The 23,059-nt window shown below is 35.9% G+C and overlaps 1 pseudogene; it reads right to left on the reverse strand.

Annotated features, from left to right (window-relative positions):
* Nucleotides 1-10,163: 10,163 nt before the first annotated feature.
* LOC131980937 (immunoglobulin kappa light chain-like) lies at nt 10,164-22,386 on the reverse strand (annotated as a pseudogene).
* Nucleotides 22,387-23,059: the final 673 nt, after the last annotated feature.

Genomic DNA, 23,059 nt, shown 5'->3' on the forward strand with positions numbered 1-23,059 from the left:
GTTCTGATCTATTTCTGGTCCTGGTTTTTCAGGGGATTTCCAGAGTGAATCGAACTCTGATCTCCTTCAGTCTTTTTCTTGTTGTTACACACTCTTTGTAGTGATAAATATGTCATTTGTGATTAGTGAAGAATAATACTCAAGGAATTATAAACTTATGTTTACTGTGTTAATACAACAGTTTTTGTGCAGTTGAGTGTTTCTCTTTTTGTCACTTTACATCAGGAGTTAAATAAAAGTGTTTCATTGGAATAAAAAAAATATTATATACTGTAGGTTATAGATTAGCATTGTAAAATAGATTATTGTATGATTTCAGTCCCATAATTTATTATACAATAAATATCAGTATGCTACAATACTCTATTTTACAGTGTGATAAAAACTCTTGCAGTTATTTTAGAGCTAATTGTACCATGTTATGGAATACAGCATTAATGGTTTATTTCTGTCATTAAGTTCCTGTTCCTGAGACAGTGAGTACTGAGTGCTGAAATCTAACTGAACTTCCTCTAACGATTATTTAACCAGAGTGGACGGTTGTAACTGTCATTGTGTTATTAACGTGAGAAAGGCTGCAGAGCAGAAACCCACACAGCCCGTCTGCTGCAGGAAAGGAAGTGTTGATTCGCTGCCAACAGTTTGTTTTATGAGCCTTAATAACCACTGAGAACAGATTCATATCTGCTGCTGTGCACACTGTTGGGGTTTTCATCTGCCTCCAACCTGAGCAACACTTGTGTGGGTGTCACGGTTCAAAAGTGCTTTTCACAATTATTAATAATCATCATAAAAAAATATTATTTATATTAAATGATATGACTCTGTAAAACAGAGAAAAGAGCCAATTTAACTCGATCATTCTCATAAAGTTACTAAACTATCAATGTGGAACTCTGAGTGATAATTAAGTTAATAATTATCACCAAATTACCATATTAATATTTAATATATTTTAAGAGAAGTGGTTGGCATATCACTCGTAGATGTACAACGTTAAATAGACATGTATATTAAAATAGTTATTCTTAAAAAGTATAGCAAAACACGCAATGAAAATTAATTACAGTGTGAGATGTGTGTGTGTGTGTGTGTGGGTGTGTGTGTGTGTTTGTGTGTCTGTGTTTGTGAGTGTGTGTGTGTGTGCGCGTGCGTGTGTGTGCGTGTGTGTGTGTGTGTGTGTGTGTCTTTGTGTGTGTGTGTGTGTGTGTGTGTGGTCAGAATACTCACATGTCTTTAGTCAAAGAGTCTTGAATTCCTCTTCAAAGCTGTATGTCATGTGATGTGCCATTTTAAATTGAAGTCAGTTTTTATTGATGCATATTGACAACATCAGTATTGGGTATGTTTTTTCTGTCTGTTATCATGTGGTGCTACTGATTCCTCAGATTTCAGCTGATCAGGAAGAAGCCTGTGAACCAATCCCAAACCACATAATACGAAAATATGAACACAAGTGCTTTCACAATGATAAAAAATCCCTCTTAATTACAATGAACAAGTCTCTTCCATTAGAAGCAGACACTGTAAAAAAAAAAGTTATTTTAGGGAGTTTGTCCGGCTTTTTCTACATTAATTGCAAATATTAACCATAAAATAAAAGTTGAAATCTGGAAAATTAATATAATGGGATTTATTACATTTTCTCCACAGTATTGTTAAATTGCTTAATGGTTCTGAATGTTTAATTACAGGGAACTCTGTATGAATATATATATATATATATATATATATATATATATATATATATATATATATATATATATATAATGTATATAATAGGAGCAACTTATTTTTCTCAGAGTACAATTTAAAATTTAATTTTAAAAGCACATAATAGTAAAAGAAGACCTGGTATGAGACTTACTCTCACTTGTTGTCATTAAAAAAAAAAAAAGGTTATTCTACAGATTCATGTTTTTTTGTGTGTTAAATTCAGATATTTATCTATATAATCTGCATTTTTAGAATAATTGTAATGTTGTTTGATGGAAAGTGTTTGGCAACTTTTACAGGTTTTTTCACTTTCTCAATTAAATGTTTATAATTTTTGTGTATTAATGTGGTTCTATGAAAATAAACCAACAAACAACATAAGACAGTAAAGCCTGCAGGCCTCAGGGCTTCTTTCGGTAAAACTTTAAAATAATGTTACAAGAAATGTAAAAAAAAAAATAAAAGTAAAAAGTCTCATGGCCCAACACTTAGTGTCATTAAGTGAAAAATAAAACTAAAACAGGTTATTCTACAGATATTCATTATTAAAATACAGAATGTTAATGTTTATTGTTAGTATTTTCAAATAATTAATCATAATTGGTTTTAAAGTCTCTGCATTAGCTGCCTGTTTGCTTCACGATTGATTTTAAAGTCCTTTTGATTGTTTATAAAGCTCTTCATGGTTTATGTCCTATTTATTTCTCAGCAGCTTATTTTATGATGAAATACTTTGTGAACATTCTTTGTCAGTTTCCCTTTAAATGGAATAACACTGTGAGACAAATGTCAGTCTGTTCCTTTAAGACGTTGAGGGAACAGTCATGATACATTTCATATTATTTCCACAGATTTTTCTTCTATTACGTAGGGTATAATTCTGAACAGTTGGATCATTTTCAACGTGAAAACATATTGCATCACATGTGTGACATCACATGTCTCTTTACGGTGTTAGAAAGGAGTCACAGCCATAAATAAGCTCTAACAACATGGCTGTGTGATACAAACTGAACTTTATCACAGACAGAGAGCGCCACCCTGTGGTTAGTCACAGGAAGCGCAGGTACCCACATGATGATGATGATGATGATGATGGTGATGATGATTTCACACACTACAACATATTCCAGATTTATTGTATTTATTTGATGGAGAAAAGTTTCTTAATAAAAGTTACATAAAGGAATAGAGGTTGTCTCGTGATTATTTTGAATTTGTCGACTGTTTTAACATTTAACATCAGCACAAGATCACAAACCAGACTCCATTCAGAAATCTCTTGTGTTAAGACAAGCTGAAACACAATAAATCATTAGTTATTTTATTTCTTAATTCAGTTTTGTTTCTATAGTTCCATACAATACTTCTGTTACTACAACTACTATTATGTTAAAAAGTCAGACATAGAAAAAAAAAGGTAATTCTCCATATCAATTAATTATTAAAATAATCTGTTAAAATATTCTCCATAACACTGATTTCTTCACGCTGTACCTCTGTTATATATTTTCTTAAATCATCCTCTTTCACAAAGTGTCTTTCAGTAACTGGGGTTTCTGTTATTTTGTCCACCCCATGTTAATCATAACTAATATAAATCCAATTATTCCACTACTCTTGTTCAGTAAAATGTATTAACACTTTACCTGTTTATTTCTGTCAGGTTTACACAAAATCTAATCTAACAGATTATTTACAGTGTGAAACTGAGAGCATGTGATGTTTATGCGTGTGTGTGTGTGTGTGTGTGTGTGTGTGTGTGTGTGTGTGTGTGTGTGTGTGTGTGTTGTTAGGTTTGGGTAGACAAAGCTGCAGGTAAAATCAAAATGGCGGACAGTCTTCTGTCTCGGGAGAACTAAATGACCATGCTAACTTTGATTCTGTGTGTCTGTTAAAAGGTCAGTTTCAAGTAAACTGTATGTGAGTTATTGTAGTCGACCCTAAATTAATGTGTTAGTTAGTAATGGCCTGGTTTCTGTGCAAGCAAGACAAACATTCATTCTCAAATGGCATGGCTCTGTAAACATCAGAGGGGGTTGTGTCAAATCAAATCAAATCAAACTTTATTTATAAAGCACTTTTCATACAATGAATGCAACACAAAGTGCTGTACAGAATATAAAAACAGAGATGCAACACTTAACCCCCCACAAACACACACACACACACACACACACACACACAGCTGACTCCTGACTCCACCTGCAGGTGGATGACAGACTTCCTGTCTGACAGGAGGCATGTGAGTCTGGGGAAACTTGTCTCTGATTCCTGGACCATCAGCACTGGATCCCCTCAAGGCTGCGTTCTTTCTCCTCTGCTCTTCTCCCTGTACACCAACAGCTGCACCTCCACTCACCATCCATCAAGCTCCTGAAGTTGGCGGACGACACCACCCTCATTGGACTCATCTGTGGTGGGGATGAGTGGGCCTACAGGTGGGAGATCCACCATCTGGTGACCTGGTGCAGTGAGAACAACTTGGAGCTCCGTGCTCTAAGGCAGCTATTCTCAACCTTGGGGTCGGGACCCCAATTGGGGTCGCGAGATGATTTCTGGGGGTCTCCAAATCATTTTGGAAGTCAGCTCTGTCTCCACTGTGTTAGTGTTAATGTGTTTTAGTCTTTTTGGTCACTTAATGTCTTTTTTTGGTCATTTTGTGGTCAATTTGTGTCTTTTTTGGTCATTTTGTTTCCTTTCTTTGGTCATTTTGTGTCTTTTTTTGTCATGTTGTGTCTTTTTTTGGGTGATTTTGTTTCTTTTTTGGGTAATTTTGTGTCTTTTTTGGTAATTTTGTGTCTTTTTGGTCATTTTGTTTCCTTTTTTTGGCCATTTTGTTTCTTTTTTTCGGTGATCTGAACTGTGCGTGTGAGATTGTGTTCAGTGAGCGGGGGTCGCGGACAACATGCATGTTAAATTGGGGGTCGCGACTCAAAAAGGTTGAGAACTACTGCTCTAAGGACAGTGGAGATGATGGTGGACTTCAGGAAGAGCCCAGCCTCACCTGCCCCCATCACCCTGTGGGACTCCCCAGTCACCACTGTGGAGTCATTCTGCTTCCTGGGCTCCATCATCACCAGGACCTGAAGTGGGAGCTCATCAAAGAAAGCACAACAGAGGATGTTCTTCCTGCAGCAGTTGAAGAAATTCAAACTGCCAAAGAGGATGATGGAGCACTTCTACGCTGCCATGATGGAGTCCCTCCTCACCTCCTCCATCACCATCTGGTACACTGCTGCCACTGCCAGGGACGAGGGCAGACTGCAGCGTATCGTTCCCTCTGCAGAGAAGGTGATCGCTGCAATCTGCCGTCCCTGCAGGACCTGTACGTCTGCAGGCAAGACTGTAGCCGAGCCCTCCCACCCTGGACACAGACTGTTGGAGGACCAAAACCTCCCGCCATAACAACAGTTTCTTCCCTCATCAACAAGGCCAGAGACCCCCACTGACTCTCCCCCTGCACCCTCTATATGTTACATTAACGTGGACAGCCACCTGACCTGATATCACACATTGGAGACATGAATTCTGTATACTTGCACGCTCCTATTTACACAGCTCCTTCCCTCATCTAAATAATTCCATAATGGCACATATTACTGTTTATAATTCATTTTAAAAAACATATTTTTAGTTTGTTGACTTTTCTATTCTTCATACTTTCTGTTTAAGTTGCTGAAGTACTTGCCTTAATGTATATCTATATTTTAGTACTTTCTTTGTTTGTTCTTATGCACCAATGCATCACAGGAAATTCCTTCTATGCCAAAATCTACTTGGCAACAAAAATGATCCTGATTCCGATTGTGAAACTCATCTCAGCCGCTTGTATCTGTGATCTCATTCTTTCTGTCACGTACAAAGCTCATGAGCAGAGGTGAGGGCTGGAACATAGATGGATGGTAAACCCAGAGCTTTGTCTACAGGCTATCTTTATATCTTTGCACAGCAAATGGTTGTATGCTGCTGTATTAATGTTGTCAGATGTTGTTTAGGTCACATTTAAGGTTTGGAAAAGATCATGATTTGACTAAAATAAGTACATTTCAGTCAGACAACTCACGTGATGCATAATGTGTTCATTGGACAATGAACATAGATTAGATTTGGCGTCTAGGCTCCGACCTCATCACTCCTCATCAGTTACATGAGGTGTTGAGGAGTGATGGAGTAAATCCCCCGTGGGAGCCTACAGGTGGTGCTGGGTGGTGGTTGGGCTGAGAAAGCAAGCAGCAGTACAGATGCAGCAGCAGCATCAGCAGCAGAGAGCTGAGGATTACTCTCATCTTAAATAGAGCTCCAGACTGGATAGAGGGAGTGTTTAGGTGGAGGAAGTATGAGGAGTGGAGCATGCCCTGAGTATGGCAGCACAGCTCGAGGTGCCTGCCTGAACTAGCTCGCAGACATCGCTCCATTTCTTGGTGAGTACAAGCTGGACTCTTGAGGCTCATGTGTGTGTGAGTGGAGTAGATCTGGTTCTGGTCTCTGGTTCTGGATCAAGGCTCTGCTAGGTGGAGTCTTCACCTGCAGCGACTGGATGTAGAACCCCATAATGTAATAAAGTATAACATTAATGGAGGTTATTACATTATCAGGTTAGCCTTCATTTCACAAGTCCTGATAATGTAATAATTCCCCAATATTGTAATAATTTAACAGCAGACCACCCATTACTTGGGTTCAAGTGGTGATACTGTGTATCAACTCTAGCTCAAGAGCTCTAGCGCCACCAACAGGTCAAAGTTGAATGTTTATTCACTTTTGACCCGTTCATCCGTTTTTCACAAACGAGGTATCCATGACAACCGAATGCATTCAACAGCTTCTTGAAATCTAAAGGTGCTTGGTGTTATACTTTATTACATTATTGGTAAAAAGCGTATTACATTATTGGGAAATGCACTTTACTACATTATCGGGAAGTTATTACATTATCAGGTTTTATTACATTTTCAATGGACTCAAGTGCAGATTTTTATTAAATTATCAGGGTTATTACATTATCAGGTTCTACAACTGGACCACAGTCGTCATAGAGCTGAGGAAACAAACAAACAAACAAACAAAGAAACAGATATCTGAGAGAGAGCACACCTAAAAGTTAGAGTTACAGTTAGACATTGAAGTCATTTTTTTGAGGCGACCAAAGACAGCAGGAGACAGGAAATAAAAAACAGCCTCAAGTGGATTAAACTAAAGTAGTTTGGGCTCTGTTGACATTTTGTTGTGAAAATAGTCACGACTTGAGTTCATTGTTACTGCTTCCATTTTCTGTGAACTCCAAAAACACTGTTTGAATTTCTATTTACCTGTTTTATTTACCTGTTAATACCTCTATTTATCAGTTCTTGTTTCCAGACTTAAATCTGAGTCAATCAGTCAAATAGTATCAAAATATGTTGGGGGGGGGGGGGGGGCTTTGCCCCTTTGCTCCTTGATGCCCAAAGTGCCCTTTTGTCAGTGTGGGTTTTTTTTTTTTCTTTGTTTGTTTTGTATGTGTGTCCGTACAAGTCCGTCTGTGTGGCCCAAAATAATAATAAATGAAACAAAATAGTAATAATTTAGATCTACCTTGTCCGGTCACATGATCCACAATGTGCCCTCACTGCCCTGACGCGCCCAGGCACGCGCCCTGCTGCTAATCGCTGAGTTGCTGGAGAGGCCACTGCGAGTCTCGTGTCAACAACTGGTCCGGTGAGTAAGTTTTGCAGCGGTATTCGTTTGTGCACGGTGTATTCTTGTAAGATGACTGACGAAGTGAAGTGAGCAATGAGCATCCTCTGTGTCGTACAAATCTGCACACACACCTCTCACAAGTTATAGCCGCTAGTGAACCACACACAGCGTGCTGTGGGGAAAAAGTACGTCACTCTTTTTGTTGTTGTTGTTTCTGTCTGTTTCTCTTGTCATGGGCAAAGTGCATTAGAGAGATGTCATGTGTTATTTCACTGTCAAGCTGTTTTCCTCTATGTTTCTAGAGGCAACGAGGCATAGACTATGTTATTTCACTAAAACTATGCAATATGCATATTCACATAATTTTGGACTATTACAGTATAAACACAACAATATTAGAAGAATATGAGTCTTTCTCTGTTTTACAGAGTCATATCACTTAATATAAATAATATTGTTTTAGTATAATTATTAATAATTGTGAAAAAAACTTTTGAACCGTGAGACCCACACAAGTGTTGCTCAGGTTGGAGGCAGATGAAAACCCCAACAGTGTGCACAGCAGCAGATATGAATCTGTTCTCAGTGGTTATTAAGGCTCATAAAACAAACTGTTGGCAGCGAATCAACACTTCCTTTCCTGCAGCAGACGGGCTGTGTGGGTTTCTGCTCTGCAGCCTTTCTCACGTTAATAACACAATGACAGTTACAACCGTCCACTCTGGTTAAATAATCGTTAGAGGAAGTTCAGTTAGATTTCAGCACTCAGTACTCACTGTCTCAGGAACAGGAACTTAATGACAGAAATAAACCATTAATGCTGTATTCCATAACATGGTACAATTACCTCTAAAATAACTGCAAGAGTTTTTATCACACTGTAAAATAAAGTATAGTACCATACTGATATTTATTGTATAATAAATTATGGGACTGAAATCATACAATAATCTATTTTACAATGCTAATCTATAACCTACAGTATATAATATTTTTTTTATTCCTATAAAACACTTTTATTTAACTCCTGATGTAAAGTGACAAAAAGAAAAACACTCAACTGCACAAAAACTGTTGTATTAACACAGTAAACATTAGATTATAATTTCTCGAGTATTAATTGTCACTAATCACAAATGAGATATTTATCACTACAAAGAGTGTGTAACAACAAGAAAAAGACTGAAGGAGATCAGAATTCAATTCACTCTGGAAATACCCTGAAAAACCAGGACCAGAAATAGATCAGAACAGCAAGTGCAAGTTCAACTTGTTCTGGGGGGAATTTCAGTTTTCAGTAGGAGCAGCCCCACATGAGGTCATGGAGGTGGAGCGCACCAAAATTAAAACAATATGACAGATTTGTAACGGGGGAGAAACTGCTAATTTTAGAAAATAATGTTGAGACTAACCAGATAGTAGGAGGGAAGATTAGAGTTATATAAACTGATGCAAAATGTTACATTTATAGTTTATTCTGGTTTAAACTCTTTTAGAATAAACTCTTAACTGTTATCTCAGTGGAACCTCCAACATAATTAGATAATTATCTGTGATTTGAACAATGCAGTAATAATTAGACAGATGAATAATACTTCCATACCACAATATAAACAGACATAAAGCAATAAAGCCAGTAATCTCAGTGGGCCGTACTGTTTCATTCATATCCATACATTTGGAAATATAGAATTTAACGAGTGACATTTGAACTTTTTCCTGGAACTGCATTATTCATTCATTAATTAATTAATTAAATTATGTATTTATTTAATGTTTAAATGTTTATTTATTTCATATATATTTTTTAGATTTAATAAAAAAAGTAAAATTAAATTTCTTTGTACTTGACTATTGAGTACTTTAAGTCTTTATATTTTGCTATTTTACTCCTACTTATCCATAGCTATATAAATGTAGATATATAGATACTTTTTACTTTACTTAACTACAGTGAAACCAAATTTCTTTTTAAAATAATAAAAGAGCTTTGTAACCGGGAAAAAAAGTGATAATTACAAAAAAATTCCCCAGATAGTAGGAGGGAAGACTATAGTTATATAAACTGATGCAAAATGTTCAACTTTTAGTTGATTCCAGAGTAAAGTCTGGTTTAAACTCTTGTTTGAGAATAAACTCTGTTGCCTTCAACTCTGACCGTCTCCAGTGAAGTTCTTGAGGTTTTTTTCCAGACATCAGTAGTAAATCAATTTTTAAAGACTTGTTTCAGAATATACTCTTAAGTATTGTCTCAACGAACTTCTGACATAATTAGATAATTAACTGTGTAATTTGAACAATACTATATATATCCAAGAGATTCTGTTTCTGATTATTTGCTCTGAAGTTAAACTGAAATACATCAAAACAAGGAGGTTTCAAAAACAGACACACCGTGATTTTTCACTTTATTGAGAATGTTTCACTCAAAGAATTTGACAAACTAGATGAAAATTAATCAAAGAAACAGAAAATACTAAACAATAATACGTCTACAAGAAGCTAATGATTGAGAATAAATCTCTATTATTATACAGGTCGCAATTCAAAGTGGAAATTAACTAAAATATCAAAATAACAGCAGACAGAATGTACACTTAGGAACTGCATATTTATACGTGTATATATGTATTTATATTTTTAGGATGACTGTATCTTCCTTTTCCATAATAACCACAACACGTCATCATTGATATTTGTGAATACTAATCAGCGTGATGAATGAGATGAATTGATGAGATTTGATGGTGAGAAAAGGCAGAAAATAGTCAGTCAGCATGTATGCAGTTGGTGGACGGTCCCTTGTTTCTGAGGATCATCAGCAGAAAGATTCCACAGCAGAACACCAGACTCTTCACTATTAGCACTGTGTACAGCAGGCAGAGCAGCATCACCCTGCACTGAATCTGGAAAAAGTTCCCTGGAACCTCTGAAACAGAAAAGGAGTGAAATGTTTGGAGTTGCAGTGAGAAATGTCAGTCCTCTGCTCCTCTGCTCTCTTTGACAGCGTCTCCACATGAAGCTGAATCACTGCTGAACACAGTCAGAGAGCCTTCATTACCTTGTTCTGTTGGGGCCTCCACTTGGCCCCCCTCGTGCTGGACGTAGCAGCGGTATTTATACGTGCTGCTCTCTTGCTGAGGGAGCAGCAAGATGGCGGCGGTGCGTCCCGACTCTCTGAGCTCCAGCTGCTCTCCCTCAGCAGGGGGCAGCTCCTCCAGAGGACCGTTCTCCTTTCGTCTTGTCCAGGAGAAGCGGACCAGAGGAGGAAACATGGCTGAGGCCAGACACAGCAGGGAGCTCTTCCCCTCCAGGTGGGCTCTGGGTGCTGCTGGGTACACGCTCACCACGGGCTTCACTACCTGCTCACCTGAAGTTTGACAGCAGCAACAAGCAGCACAGACACACATTGACACAGTCAACAGCAGCTTACAGCACTGCACTGCATTCAGTGTGATCCTGGAAACTACATGTACTCTGATCACTAAACTACTCATCAATACAGCACAAAGTTCACTACATATACTGTATTCACCTTCATATGAAACACACTCAGCATCTAATGTCAGCATGGATTATATGGGGACACAAGATCACATCTTTCATTTCACATTATTTATCATTCATTTTTCTTACCGAGAGAAATTCATTTCATATAATGATGACTTGTACCTTCATACAATGGAAATGTCTTTTTAAATGTGACACAGTTGAAATATTGAAATATTATTTTCATGTCAGGGAACACAACATATTGAATGTTGACGCTCCAGTCCAGTGTCTAGTTATTGAGAGGCGAGGCTCCCAGTTACTGCTTTTTGTTAGTGTCCTTGAAGGAGCCACAGGATGGCGGCTTTGCTTTAACTCTGTGTTCATTCACTCACATTGACATTACTGATGTTACTGACTGACACACTCCACATTTGGACTGATTTCTTTACTTTATCACAATAAATCTCCTTTAATTTATCATCATTCTTTGTGTCCATTCCCGTTTTTGTCATGGCCCAGGAGTCGGGTTATGACTAAATGGGGGCTCGTCTGGGATATTAACCACATATTTATCACAATAAACCTTTTACAATTCATATAGGAACAAATCAAGACATAAATCATTTTATGACTTTTTTCATTGCATTTTTTCATAACTTCCTGCAAAAATAGTTGATTCTTTCAAATGTGAATGAAAATGTCCACTTAATAAAATAAAATAAAGTACATATGATATTACAATATCATAATTATATAATATATTACAGTATTAATTTAGCATGATGTGCAGAACATATTTCAAAATACATTTACATTAAATTCCAAAATCGCTTTGTCCGATTATCCATTTTAACATTTAATGTATTTTCTTTGTACACTTTTTAATTGAATATGTTTAAGAAATGATCTGAAAATCTCATTCTGTTTCATTTTCAACTTAGAAAATGTCCAAATTTGTCAGTGTCAGGTTTAAAATATATTTTAATAACATAATATAAAATAATGTAATATAGCATAATGTAATATCAAACAATATAATATAATATAATATAATATAATACAATATCATATAATAAAAAGACGGTCTTGATCCTTTAGGATGAAGTCAAATATTATATTATTGTGAAAGTGTAAAACAATTTTTCTTCATCATTTTCTACACATGATTATAACTTACATATTTAATCAAATGCAATTGTCGTTTTATTGATCTCAATAATTTTGCATTTTTAAACTATGAATTCTTACCATTTCTATCTGTTATAAATTTTATTATATTTGGCACAAACTGTTTTCTTGCAATTTAAACTTCCTGCAACAATGTTTGATTCTGTCATATGTGAATAAAAACTGCCACATAATACAATATAATCTAAAATAAAATAAAATATATAATATAACGTAATATATTTTGATGTAATATAATATTTTATATGTTATCATGTAATATAATGCAATATATTATAATAAAATATAATACAATGAAATATAATATAATATAATATAATATCAGCAGGTTGGGGCAGATTACTCTGAAATGGATTCAGCTGCTGAACAGAAATTTCACGGCAGTTTTTGTCATTATAGTAAATTGATCCACTGGATTACAAAAATATGTAATCAGATAACTTTTTAATTGTACTTTATACTATAAAATGGAAACTTTGATACCCAAATAAAATTAACTTTCTGCATCTTCCAAATTGAATAAAAACACTATTGAACATGAAAAAAGGACCCTGAGTTAATCAAAAACTGAATGATCATATAAATAACATATGACAGAAGTAAACATGAGCTCATATAATATAATACAGCAACTAAATTTGTGTTAAAATTATTTACACGTTTTCCGCTGTATACTTTACTCTTGATCTATACTTTCCTAAAGGTTTTAACTTCATGTTTATGTGAAGCATCATATATAATTTATAATTATTTTGTGTTTTGACACAAACAGAAAAGTGTGTACCTTTAGATATCATCCTGTATCACATATAGAAATGACTCATTAGTCTCCATACGTTCTATTTAATTGACATATCATATTCAGTATGATAAATATATCTTTAGGACATGTTTATCATCATATAAAACACAATTGTAGTGATAGTTATAGTGTGTTGTTTAAAAAAAACAAGAGGCGCTGCTGAATTACTGAGAGGATCACATACTGTATATTTGAAACATTTCCAATATCAAACTTTTTCTATATGAATCAGTTTCATCTCCTGCAGAAATAAAGAATCACTTGAGTTGTGCCGTGAGATTTAAACAACTTTTCAGGAATTATGAAGCTTTTTTTATGTAACAATAGCTGCATGGCTGCAAGAATTCTCTACTAATGATGAAAAAAGTCACAAGCAGCAGAAACTCATTAAAACACATTTTCAATAAAGCAACTGAAGGAAAAAGAAAGTTTATTCTTACCTACAAACAGTTTAGTTCCAGAGCCAAAGATGAAGTAGAACCAGCCCTCCTCCCACAGTGAGAAAGACTCGTACAAAAACCTGTCTGCTGCTGAATGTGTCAGCTGAGGTGAACCAGTCCACATTATGAAGCAGTATCATATTTCAGCTCCATGATGTGTTTCTCTAATGTTCATATTAACATGACTGTCTCTTCTTTTATGTCCTTTTTAGACACATTAGCAGAGTGTCTCCGTGGATCGTTGGTTCAGACGTTCATGTTCCTCAGAGGATGAACCCTACTGACTTTGGTCAGTTTTTATCAAACACCATCATCAGCTCACGTCTTTAAATTTTCCATTACTTTGATTTATGACGTGTGTGCGTCCAATGACAGGACGCTGGGCCACACAGCCAGTGTGTGTTGCTCTGTAGTCTTGTTTTGATTTGAAGGAGAAAGAGTTGTGATCCTCCTACTTTTTAAATCAGGTCAACACATGAGACCAGAGTTACCAACTTATCACCGCAATAAAACACTTTGGACTTCTACGACGCCGTCACTACACCCATAGAGGCTCCCGTCCCATCTCTCTGGACCGACTACAGCTGCTGCACTTCCTCATTCTGTCACCACAACAACTCACCACGTCATCAGGAGAACCACCACGTGAATGCCTTCAACCTTCACCCAGTACCCACTTCCTCCATGCAAACTTCAAAACAAAAGCCTCTGAAAAAAGAAAAAGAAAAAAAATCCCTCAACAATAAAAGCCTCATCTTAAATGAATTCATCACTGACAAACAACTAGACTTCCTCTGTCTGACTGAAACCTGGCAAAAACCCATGGAATATTTCACACTAAACCAAACCTTCCCTGCTGGATATTCATACATGGACATCCCTCGCTCTAAGGGCCGAGGAGGAGGAAAACACCACCAAGACCTCAACCCTCGGCCACTCTCCATCATTGCTGCACCATCTTTTGAACATCTGGCATTTAAACTCCCCGCTCCAAAACCTCATCATTGCTATTATCTGCCGTCCACCCAAACCCAACCCAACCTTTCTGTCAGATTTTTAGAATTCTTCACACAACTGTCTTCCGTCTCCCCATCTGTCCTCCTCCTAGGAGACTTTAACATCCACACTGACTCTCCTGACTGTAAAAGCACAACAGACTTTTTTTTTTTTAGATTAGATTAGATTGAACTTTATTGTCACTGAACAAAGTAACAGCTACTTGGACAACAAAATGCAAAATATAGGCCACCTACAGTAATGCCAATAAATTAGAATAGGAGTATGAGTTGTTACTGTTTTGCTCGCCACTATTCACTATATATCAATTTATTGTTGTTGTTTTCTCACCTGGTTCTTCCTGCGTGCTCTCCCTTTCCCTTTCTCCTTCTCTATCTTTCTCTCTTTCCCTTGGCACTGACAATCATACACAAATATATTGTAGCAGACCATTTCCTACAGAAGTAATTTGATACAACATACAGATAGCTGGTTTATATTATCTGTTACTTTAGCTTAACACGCTTCAGAAGAAGAAAGAACAAGACAGAGATCATTATGGACTGTCCCTAGTCTCTCACCTGAATCTGTCTTTTTTCTTTTAAAGAACTGTCGTATGTCCATTGGTCACTGGCAGACCACACACACACACACACACACACACACACACACACACAGAGAGAGAGAGACCGGACAGTAAAAGCTTGTTAAATTAAATAATCTGTGCTCAAAAAATTAAAAAAGTTAATACACCACATATTTTCTGAGTCATTAGTACAAATTTGTACTTTTAAGTTAACAGTACTCGACCGCTTTCATTTATTTTAGTCACTGTACTCAAATAGTTTGACAGTAAACTTGATGACGTCACGTCACGTGCGCGCGTCCTTCTTCTCCAAGCCTGTCGGAAAGTCCGCCATTACCGCTACTCGCGTCGTCAAGAAAAGCCGAGAACGAAGCAACTTTCTCAGCAGGAGTCGCTAACAGTGAACGCCGTGCTGACCGCCCTCACCGCCCTGACCTCCGTTATTTTCATATTCGCTTTGGGAGCACTAATTTAGTAAGTTAAGAGTTGTTTAAGCGCCATATTTTAACGGTGTGCATTCGGGCTGTCTGCAGTTATTTGTATCTGTCCGTTAAATGTGATTTGGCTAGCTTAATTTGTAAATGCCTCACTTAACTGTTAGCTAATTTACATGTAAAGAGGGATTAGAAAGTGGACTTGTGGGATTTTTATGTCAAAGTGGAAATTTTGTCTTGTGTAGAAAGTTGTCTGGTAAATTTCATAAAGTTGATTTTACCACACAATGTCGACTGGAACTGCATGTTTCATCGGCATGCATGTCCGGGCATGTCTCGGCTTAACGGTTACTGAATGTTAATGTTTTGTATGGAGGGTTTAACTTTAAAGTTAAGGTCACATCAGTTTCCATTTCTGTTTTTTTATAACGCACGTAAACTGGCTTGTAATCAGTGTGGAAAAATAATCGCAGTCCAGCGGTCAAGTGTTCCCAGTCTTTGCATGGTTAAGGTCATTCCGACTGTCAAACAGAAATAAGATTTTATTGAAAACAAATAATAATAAATAAAAAATAGATAATATCTCTCTTCTTAACCTGAGAGTGTAGCAATACCCTTTTATGTCTTGGTTTAGAGATATAAGAACTGTTTACATTTTCCATTTGTCACAATATCTATAGATTAGCAAGAACTTAAGTCTGAGTAAAGTGAAATATGTTCATAAACCTGTTTTAATAAGTTTGGGATTAAGACATTTCACTGTGTGAGGTTAATACATTAATCAATGTAATACTTCAAAGATATTGTACATAATGCTTTTGTTGAAAGTGTATTATCTTGCTTAAAATGTCATTATTTTTTCTCTGAAGGCTGAAGCAACAGGCCGACATACAGAGTCTTCAACCTGGTATGTTATTGGCAAACATTAAGCTTTTTTCGATATTTGTTTTGCATAGTTGCTGAAATGTAAATTAATGCACCACAATCAAATTAATGTAAAACCTGTTTCACAAGTGTTTTCAATTGGTGAGAATATTGTTTTCAATTGATGAGAATATTGTTTAATTTTACCATGGCTTGGCCTACGGCGCAAAGAGGTCATAAATGATGACCTACCTGTTGGAGAGATCCTGGAACGCTGGCCTGCTCTTCAAATAGAGTCACAGGTAAACAATATTTTTTTAAGTAAATCTATCTAGGCACATGTATTCAATTTCATTCTTCAGACTGACTTTGTCAGTGATAAGCTGAAAAAATCCATTCAGGTTTGCAGTGAATACCATTGAGTGTGATTTGGTAGTGTAGTGGTATGGATGTTTTCCCCCAAACTTGAAACAGTTCAAGGTCAATGTTTGGCAGTACTGGGCAGTATTCAGGAATGCTTTGTTGCTGTTTATATCTCCTTACAGGGCCACATATACATTACAATCTGACTTAAACATTCATGTACTTTGTACAGGTCAGTTTCACAGGATTGCAAACATCAACCTGAAGAACCAGTTCTATGCTGAGTTGGACCGACATGCCCCCCGTCTTCAGAGCTTGTTCAGAAAGAGAGCTGCACGCACAGGGAAAGTAGCTGACACTCTGGGTCAGCTCTTTGATGCTTATGACCACCAGGTCAATTGCTTAAGATTGTTGGTGCTTAAAAGTTGTACTATGTCGGTGTATGTGTTTGTGTAGATATATAATAATTCATATCTATATAATTTAGTTACTGTTATTCTGTTTTGTTCTTACACGCAAGGAACAAGTTGATGTCACATCAAACGGGCTGCTGTCCTTCGTGCCCTCCCAGCTTATCTTCATGAAGATGACTCTACATTTCTGAAGTTTTGGGATGTAAGTACAATTAAGCATTTGCTCTGCAACAATACAATACAATTACTGGTATTTATTTTTATTTTGTTACATTGTTTAAGTTGCTGCAATGCAGGAAGAAAAAAAAGAATAAAAAAATGAAATAAAAAAATACATATATTTGCTTATGTTTCAAGCTATATCACTAGATATGGACCTTGTCTGTGAGAATTTTTTCAGCAAATGTTTCTTCTCTTCTGCTGACCAGATTGCATTCAGGTTCTTGTTGCAGGCAATAAGTAATTCCATAAGTAGTATAGATAATGTAAGGTATACAATGGATGCAAATCATAAAAAAAGGCATATACAACATATAGCATCTTTAATATTGTGCTGAGTAAATTCCAACTATATTTAATTCATTTCAAGTGCTGAGCATGATTTATTCCTTTGGATGCCTTTGAAATGCAGCTCTTTAGCTTAAAAAATAAAAATAAATGTGTAAGTCTGAATTTTTCATTCTATTTTTAAAAATTTAGAATCTCTATTTATTACATTTTTTTTTTATTTTTTTTATTGCAACAATGACAATGGAAAATATTTAGTCAATTGAAGATCAAATTTTTTGTTTATAACATGGTAAAATGAACAAATTTCAGGCTGGGAGACAAAACATTCTGTTCTACATTTTACATAAATAATTTTATATAAATCTGTTCCACGTTTTATATTGACTGTGACCTGCGACTGACCTGAGAAACCATTTGCATTTATGTATTGTGATTATTGTTTTGGATGGTTCTATCTGACTGTTTTCTGTCTTCATTACTGATGAATTGCCTGCAAACAGCTTTGGGAGATAGCTCAGGTTATCTCACATAACAGTTCTCTGTTGTTGTCTTCAGATGGCGAAGTCTGATGAACCAATCACTGAAGATCTACCAGTAGGGATCCTGTTGATCAGTGCAGATTCAACAGATGCAACATTCTTCTGCCCAGAGAAGACTGCAATTGTACTTGAGGGTAACATAGTTATGGAATTTTCCAAAATGGCTGAGGCATTTGTCACACTTTTTGCACTTTTTTATGCCTTGCATCTAAGTTACCCAAACGGCATGTCAAACACGTTTGACTTCATCCAGAAAGTACTTATGGGCCTGGATGATGGGAAGTTGAGGCCTCGGGTGCTGACCCTTAAAAATGACTTGCTGATTGTGGAGGGATCCTAATATGTAAACAAAGTTCACAACATTGCTCAGGCCCGGTTTTAGTTGTGTTATTGAATGTACTATGTACATTTAGGTTGTAACATTTGTACACAAAGTTTTATGGAAATGTCTAAAAGTGTCTGAATAATGTGTGACAGAGGATTTCATTCATATTGTCACAAAGTGATTGTTTTTTGGGTTTTTTAAAGGCAGTTTTTTAAGTTTTGGAAGATGTAATGGATACATTTTGGATGCCAAAGTTGGATAACGTTTATGGAAGTGTTTAAAGTATTGAAGTAATTAGGGTTCAGCAAAATATTAAGAGTTGAGCATGGAAAATAAAAAGGTTTTTTTTTCATATAAAACACATAAAAAAACAGGTCATAGGACAAACATTGTTTTGAGGTTCTGGACTGTGTTTTAAATAATGCTTGCATTTTTAATGTTACCGTTTGGCAGCTGTTTTTGATAAGTCCTTATGTAACAAAGTGATTAGGAGTCCTCAAGTCTTCTTGCAAGGCCCTTGTACTATTTTTGGAATGTAATCCTCCATTTGCGACACTCTTTAATTGTGGTTACTCAATAAATTTGGTCTGGCATTTCAAATGTTATATATTTTTTTCTATTCAAAACATATGTATTTGGGGCTTTTTAGTTAAAGCTACTTAAAACATTTTTTGAAACTGATTACATAAAATGTTTCAAGGTAAACTAACTTGCAGTTTTGCTTTTAAATTAAGTAATGTTTTTAATTATATAGGAGTTTTGTGCATTGTTAATTTAACTTAAAACAGTTAAGTACATATTAAGTGAATCATTTCTTACAGACAACTTAAATTTTTTATGTTAAAGGTAATAAAAATATTTAAGGAAGCCATACTTAATTCTATTCTTACTGTGAAAACAAAATACCAAGTAAAAAGTACTGATACAAGAATGTTTGTGTCACTTAAAAAATTTAGTTAGTGCCACTTAAAATAATTTAGTTAAAGCTACTTAATTTAAAATGTCAATATAACACACAAAGTTGAGTAAGTGAAACTAGAAAATTTCGATGTAATCAATTTCACCAATTTTTTTGAGTTATATTAACTTGTCGGGTTTTACAGTGTAGGAGTTATCTTTCACACATCTCATAGCTTTGTGTTATAAATAGTGTACCTACTATGTACCTACTGTGTGTGTGTGTGTATGTGTGTGTGTGTGTGTAGTATATACTACTACGTCTGCATGAATGTAATGTGATTATTATTGTTGCAAAGTCTGGTTCAGGTTAAATCCTCTGCAAAACACGAATAAACACAGGAAAGAAAAACTTTTAACTATTTTTTATTGTCTACTTTGACAGTAAGACACAACTGAAAAATATCAAATATAAACTAGGAATAAATAACAATTCATTTAAAAAGCCACAGTGAGTGTTTTCACACATACTGGTATTATACAGTGATTATGTCGTTTGTTTTCACTCTGGTCCAAATGCCCTGACAGGGAGTCATGTTTCCATGACGACGGACCAGAAAAAGACACGCGTGACGTCAAATTATGTCTCTAAAGTAACGATAAACTTTAACAACAGAGACACAAGTACGCACTTCACAGGTACACAGTTAATTTGTGGCACTGCTCCTTTTGTTTAATAAACGGACCGCTCCAGTTTGACTGTAGCTGCGCTAATGGCGCTAACGAAGCTAACCGGGCTAACTAACTGGAAAACGGTGCCCGGACTCCAGTACTCTCCGATATGGTATCTGAATGTGAACAACTCCAGGTAAAAGGAAAGAAGTATGAGACAGAGCTGGAGCAACTTACTTAGTTGATTCCCAACACGACAACTAAAGGATTCTCACTCTGCGTGTGTCGCTGGATGCCGGTCGGCCAGCGGAGCGGTGCAGAGGGAGCGGCTGAGAGGAGGATGATACCATTTGCTAAGCGGGGGTGTTTTCATTTTCATCCTTAACATTTACATTTAAACCACAAACTATGGAGTTTGTTTTGGACATCATTTAAGTTTGTCAAAGACGAAACAAAAATATTAGAATAACAACATTTCTTACTCCAAGTTTTAGGGGTGCTGAGCCCATGATTATTATTATTATTATTATTATTATTATTATTATTATTATTATTATTATTATTATTATCCTCCTTCTTTTTAAATCAGGTCAACACATGAGACCAGAGTTACTGTTCACACAAACAAACAGTGAACAACTCAAACTAAACTTTAGGACAAATATTGTAAACACTCAAATATTTCTGTTGACCTGAAGGTCAAAAATATAAAGCCAGAATGAACCTTATTGCTTGAAAAGGTTTGTTGTCAAGTGAAATCCAAAAGTGATCTCAGTGTTTGGATGTATGTATATAGGCTTTGACATTAATATCATTATTCTTTGTTTTCAAACCTTCAAATATCTTGTATATTAATATTCTGTCACATACGCTCATGAGACATTTCTCTGTTGATTAGCAGTTAAAATGAGATCTTAAAACTTGTATAAATATGAGGATTCATCCTCTGGGGACCATCAACATCCACTGTAGATGTGATAGAAATCAGGCCAACAGTTCTCTTGTTCTGGATCAAAGTTTTGTTTGGATGTAAAGACGGAGCCAAAGGTCCCACTGCTCACAGAGAAAAACCTTCATTCAATCCAAATACATTTACCAAATCTCTGTTGAGGGGGAACTGTCACAAATCCTACAATTCACTTGTATCATTTACTGAAGTGAAATGATCTGCTCAAATCTGTTCCAACATGTGATGGAAGAAAGCTTTTATTGTGAAGGAGCCACAGGAAGCAGGTCAGCATTGTGAGGAGGAACGGACTTTATTCCTGCAGCAGGTCAAAGCAGAGGATTTTAATCTTTATCAAAATGCTGAAGCTTGTTTTTGTTTCATCGTGTTTTTAATGACAAACTGCTTTTCAAACAAGACTTCTTGATGTTTTTGACTCAGTTTATTTGTAATATTCATTTGACTCTTTTCTCTTTCTCTTCTTTTATCTTTGTGTCTCTGTGTTGCTAGTTTGTCCTCACTGTGTGGAACAACAATAAAGCTGCTGGAATATCTGATAAAAATATGAATAAATATCATATCAAATAAATCCTGACAGCAGTAAAGAAAATAAATCCCTCAGTTCAGTGTGTTTGTGACTCTGGCTGAGATGGAGGTGAAATATGTGAACCTGGGCTGTGGTTTACTGCTCTCTTCCTGTCACAGACACTGTTTGACATCTGTTCATCTGGAGGTTTTTGTACAGGCTGCAGGGATATTTTATCACTGTGGGGAGCTTTATAACAGGAGCAGTAGTAGGTGGCTGAATGAGTTAGTTTAACGCTCTGGATCTGCAACTCACAGCCGTTCTGTTTATTCACAGCTGAGAAATCATCTTTCTGAGGATGATTGTAACTTTTATCTATGTAACCATCACGCCTTCTAATATCAAGAATCACTGTGAATGTTTCTGTGTCTCTCTTCTGGTACCAGTATACATAACTGCTATCACACTGTTCAGTGCCTCGACAGCTGAAGGAGACTCTTTCACCAACTCTCCTGGTCCATGTTAAATCCTCCTGAAGCAGCTGTGTTGCCATGGCAGCCAGCGCTGTGTGGAGACAGACAGGTAGATGAAGGTGAGTGTGACAGTGTTTGTTAAAGGTGGAGTTTGTTGGCTCCTGATTGGCTGGAAACACTCACCTGAGCACAGACAGCACAGAGCAGCAGCTGGGAGGAAAAGCATTTTGTGCAGCGGTGTTTCCTCTGGTGAACCTGGGGAGAAGTGGCGCTCTGATGCAGCTGAGGCCAAACAAGGAGGAGCTGCGAGATCAGACGAGGGCCACGTGGTTTCTAACAGGTCCTCAGACCTCCCATCAGCCCCTGTGGTGGAGAGATAAGGCTGCTTCAAAGCACCTCACTTTCCTGTGTCTTCACACTAATATTAAACAGAGTCTTCAGCTGTTTTAAAGTCTCTGCATTAGCTGCCTGTTTGCTTCACAATTGATTTTAAAGTCCTTTTGATTGTTTATAAAGCTCTTCATGTTTTATGTCCTATTTATTTCTCAGAGTTGCTTTTAGCGTATGAACCCTGTAGAACCCTCAGGTCTTCTGCTCGTGGCCTTTTAATAATCCCTATAATAAATATTCCAGTTTCATCTATCTATTTATTCCTTTATTCATTTTTTCAGTCATTCATTGTCTTTTATTGTTTGAGTCTGGCTTTTAATAGAGATCCATTTATTTGTTTGCAGTCTAATTATTTACTGTATTTCCTTTTTTAATTAAATTAAATTATTTTATATTTGTCTTTTTTTTCCCATATAGTGTTTTTTTGATGGTAATGATATTATTAATATTATAATTAATAATAATAATAATAATAATAATAATAATTGTTATTATAGTTTGGATTATTTTTATTGTTGTTGTTTACAATCATTATTTATATTTTTTTAAATGCTATTTTCTATTTTTTATTTTCATCATTAATATCCATTTGTTGATCAAAATATCAATCTATTATATTATATTTATCTATTTATTATATTCTATTGTTTGAGTTTATCTATATAATTTGATCAATAAAATGAAAATAAGTCAAATAGCAGTTTATTTTATGATTAAATACTTTGTGAATTTTTTTGCCAGTTTTCCCTTTCAATGTATTTCATTTATTTCATATTTGGCTTGTTTTTAATCAGGTTTTATAATGGTA

The sequence above is a fragment of the Centropristis striata genome, chromosome 11 (genome assembly GCF_030273125.1).
Source record: "Centropristis striata isolate RG_2023a ecotype Rhode Island chromosome 11, C.striata_1.0, whole genome shotgun sequence".
NCBI lineage: Eukaryota > Metazoa > Chordata > Actinopteri > Perciformes > Serranidae > Centropristis > Centropristis striata.